General features: G+C 46.9%; 1 pseudogene; it reads right to left on the bottom strand.

The window, feature by feature from the left end:
- Positions 1–3,956: 3,956 nt before the first annotated feature.
- LOC126261333 (5S ribosomal RNA) lies at positions 3,957–4,074 on the bottom strand (annotated as a pseudogene).
- Positions 4,075–4,803: the final 729 nt, after the last annotated feature.

Raw genomic sequence — 4,803 nt, forward strand, 5'->3', positions numbered from 1 at the left:
CATTCCTAAAGAATCCTCGTTAGTAAAAACACTACTTGCCAAACTTGGACATATCCCGTAAAGACTGTCATAATTACATCTTCAAAGCCGCCCGGTGTGGCTGAGCGGTTCTAGGCGCTTCAGTCTGGAACCGCGAGACCGCTACGGTCGCAGGTTCGAATCCTGCCTCGGGCATGGATGTGTGTGATGTCCTTAGGTTAGATAGGTTTAAGTAGTTGTAAGTTCTAGGGGACTGATGACCTCAGAAATTAAGTCCGATAGTGCTCAGAGCTATTTGAACCATTTGAATATCTTTAAATGTCAACTTCCGCTCCCTCATGCTGCATAGACTCCCTGTGCACCCTTGCACGTACTCAGTCCTCTAAGCCCCAGATAACCCAGATTTTCTCGTCGCCCACCTACCCTCACTGCTGTTATCAACGACCTCAAAAGATTAGGATATGAGGGAACTAAACATCAATCCTCATTTCCAGGTCCGCAGCAACTAGAAACTCCGGTCCCAAATTCCTAGTCCGGATATTCTGAGCTCCCTTCTACTATCTATTTGCTGATGATGCTATGGTGTACGAGAAGGTGTTGTCGTTGAGTGACCGTAGGAAGATACAAGATGACTTAGAAAAAATTTCTAGTTGGTATAACACCGTTGCCAACTGTGGTTCATCTTCTTCTGAGTCAGTCTACTACGCATGAAAAGTTCTACATTCGACTACAGAGGGCAACTACGATACACAAGGCCCCACAGCTATCATTGCAGAATCATTGAGGACAATATAATGGAAATGGAAGAGGATGTAGACGAAGATGAAATGGGAGATACGACACTGCGTGAAGAGTTTGACAGAGCACTGAAAGACCTGAGTCGAAACAAGGCCCCGGGAGTCCGTTGGAAGTCCAAGAGATGAATACACTAAGCAGATTCAGAAGGATGTAGGTTGCAGTAAGTACTGGGAGATGAAGAAGCTTGCACAGGATAGAGTAGCACGGAGAGCTGCATCAAACCAGTCTCAGGACTGAAGACAACAACAACAACATGATGCTTAGCAGCTTTTTCTAAATGTAGAAGCATGTAAATTAATGCAGAGTGGGAATAACAACCTTCGAATAAAGCATTAATAGTGTGCTGCCTGACACAGCTACGTCGATTACAAATATAGGCGTAACGCTGCACAGCGATATGAATGGAACGAGCATGTGAGAAGTGTGATAGAGAAGCCGAATGGCCAACTTCCCCTTAATCTGTGAAGGACACCGCGTATGGAACACTAGTGCGACTCATTCTTCAATACTGCTCGACTGTTTGTGATCCACAACAGGTCCGATGAAAGGAAGACCTCGAAGCAATTCAGACGCTGGCTGCTAGGTTTGTTACCGGTAGGTTAGATCAGCAAGCGAGTATAACGGAGATGCTTCGTGAACTCAAATGGAAATCCCTGGAGGAAAGACAAAGATCTTTTCGCGAGGCTTACTGAAAAAATTTAGAGAACTGGTATTTGAGGCTGACTGCAGAACGATTCTACTGCCGCCGACGTACACCGCGCATAAGGGCCACGAATAAGAGAATAACAGAGCTTAGGGATCGTACAGAGATACACAGATGGTCATGCTTCCCTTGCTCCATATGCGAGTCGGACAGGTAAGGAAATGATTAGTAGTGATACAAGATACCCTCCGCCATGTACCGAGCGGTGGCTTGCTGAGTACGAATGTAAATGTAAATGGTTCATATTTGCAAAGACAACTTTGTAACAGTTTTGTCTGGCGGTGTCCCATTCCTTGACATTTCAATGCAGCAAGTCGTACCAAAAACGACACTTCTTCGAGCTCTTTAACGCGTAGTTTTAGCAAAGCTATACATTTTCGTAACACCTAAGCTTAAATTTTAAAACTTCTAAATTCAGAATTTTATCTCCACGGAGATGTACTCCAGTATGGCTTTTGTTCAGTTTGTTTCCAACAGCCGATCACATTACCGACGTCTAAAGACAGACGACCTTAATAAGTGGTATGGAAAAATTAGAGATAACTGCGGTAGCTCATACCGCAAAGTAATCTCGCAGCCCCTTTATACCGTGTAGCTCCTGCTCTGCTTGATGTATATGGAACTTGTTTCACCTCTCCCCACGGCCATGTACACTATGTGATCAAAAGTATCCGGACACCAGGCTCAAAATGACTTAAAAGTTCGTGGCGCCCTCCATCGGTAATGCTGGAATTCAGTACGGTGTTAGCCCACCCTTAGCCTCGATGGCAGCTTCCACTCTCGCAGGCATACGTTCAATCAGGAACTGGAGGTTTCTTGGGGAATGGCACCCCATTTTTCACGGAGTGCTGCATTGAGGAGAGGTATCAATGTCGGTCGGTGAGGCCTGGCACGAAGTCGGCTTGTTAAAACGTCCCAAAGGTGTTCTATAGTATTCAGGTCCGGACTCTGTGCAGGCCAGTCCATTACAGGGATGTTATTGTCGTGTAACCACTCCGCCACAGGCCGTGCATTATGAACAGGTGCTCAATCGTGTTGAAAGATGCAGTCACCATCCCCGAATTGCTCTTTAACAGTAGGAAGCAAGAAGGTGCTTAAAACATCAATGTAGGCCTGTGATGTGATAGTGCCACGCAAAACAAGGGGTGCAAGCCCCTCCATGAAAAACACGACCACAACATAACACCACCGCCTCCGAATTTTACTGTTGCCACTATACACACTGGCAGATGACGTTCACCGGCCATTCGCCATACCCACACCCTGCCATCGGATCGCCACATTGTGTACCGTGATTCGTCACTCCACACGTTTTTCCACTGTTCAATCGTCAAATGTTTCCGCTCCTTACAACAAGCGAGGCATCGTTTGGCATTTGCCGGCGTGATAAGTGGTTCAAATGGCTCTGAGCACTATGGGACTCAACATCTTAGGTCATAAGTCCCCTAGAACTTAGAACTACTTAAACCTAACTAACCTAAGGACATCACACACATCCATGCCCGAGGCAGGATTCGAACCTGCGACCGTGATAAGTGGCTTGTAAGCAGCCGCTCGACCATGAAATCCAAGTTTTCTCACCTCCCGCCGGACTGTTCTAGTACTTGCAGTGGCCGGCCGCGGTGGCCGTGCGGTTCTGGCGCTGCAGTCCGGAACCGCGGGACTGCTACGGTCGCAGGTTCGAATCCTTCCTCGGGCATGGGTGTGTGTGATGTCCTTAGGTTAGTTAGGTTTAAGTAGTTTTAAGTTCTGGGGGACTTATGACCTAAGATGTTGAGTCCCATAGTGCTCAGAGCCATTTGAACCATTTGAGTACTTGCAGTGGATCCTGATACAGTTTGGAATTCCTGTATGATGGTCTGGATAGATGTCTGCCTATTACACATTACGACCCTCTTCAACAGTCGGCGGTCTCTGTCAGTCAACGGACGAGGTCGCCCTTTACTCTTTTGTGTTTTACATATCTCTTCACGTTTCCACTTCACTGTCACATCAGAAACAGTGGACCTAGGGATATTAAGGAGCGCGGAAATCTCGCGTACAGACGAATGACACAATGACACCCAATCACCTGACCACGTTCGGCGTCCGTGAGTTCCGCGGAGCGTCCCATTCTGCTCTCTCACGATGTCTAATGACTACTGAGGTCGCTGATATGGAGTACCTGGCAGTAGGTGGCAGCACAATGCACCTAATATGAAAAACATATGTTTTTGGGGGTATCCAGTTACTTTTGATCACATAGTGTACATAAAAACTAAAACTAAACTCTTCCCGAACCGGCCATGAGGGCCGCAAAGATACCGACCGGCCGCCGTGTCATCGTTAGCCCACAGGCGTCACTGGATGCGCATATGGAGGGGCATGTGGTCAGCGCATCGCTCTCCCAGCCGTATGTGAGTTTCCGAGACCGGAACCGCTACTTCGAAATCAAGTAGCTCCTCAGTTTGTTGACAAGGGCTGAGCGGACCCCGCTTGCCAACAGCGCTCCGCAGACCGGATGGTCACCCATCCAAGTGCTAGCCCAGCCCGACAGCGCTTAACTTCGGTGATCTGACGGGAACCGGTGTCACCACTGCGGCAAGGCCGTTTGCACATTAGTGTATATGCTGGGCTGAATTTGGTTGCCCATTCTGCCCTAGAAAAGATCGACAGACGGTACACATTTCGGAAAATAGATGGCGCACAATGTTGGTAGTTATAAAAATATGTGCAGAATGCAATTAAACAGTCGTTACAGTTACTGAAAATACTCAACAACCGGTTATTTGTTCGAGTCAAATTTTTCTTGCCACCGCTAGTGCACGGCATGCTACTGTTTCACGAGTACTGATTCGCTGTGTATTCTGTGAACAGACTGCTGTTTGTATTCTTATGCTTGGGTTTATACTATAAAAGTCCACGATGGTGATTATCTGCTGTCATTTGTATCTAACCACTTGCTTCTGTCAACAAGATCTTTCACAACGAAATCTCATCACAGGGAAAATAAAAATTCCTTGACCGTGGCTTCGCTGTCCTTCACGTATAACTCTATGCGATCACAGCGGTTAATATTCGATGGAGTTAGTAATTGCTAGTATGAATTAGTAATTGCTTGTATTGTTCATCGTACGCCTCTTGGTGCGTAGAATTAAACTGCGGTGATACTCTCTTTCCTCTCGGGAAATTCCACTCACCACCAAAGATTCCCCTACTCTGTATTTTGCACACCGTCGGCAGATGAAGCTTAACTTTCCACCGACACGCTCTTTTCTGATCGTACTGATCGAGATGATACTGGTAACATTCACATCCGTCAGCGCCTGAACACTACGCACAAC

This window comes from Schistocerca nitens, chromosome 5, assembly GCF_023898315.1.
Source record: "Schistocerca nitens isolate TAMUIC-IGC-003100 chromosome 5, iqSchNite1.1, whole genome shotgun sequence".
Classification (NCBI taxonomy): Eukaryota; Metazoa; Arthropoda; class Insecta; order Orthoptera; family Acrididae; genus Schistocerca; species Schistocerca nitens.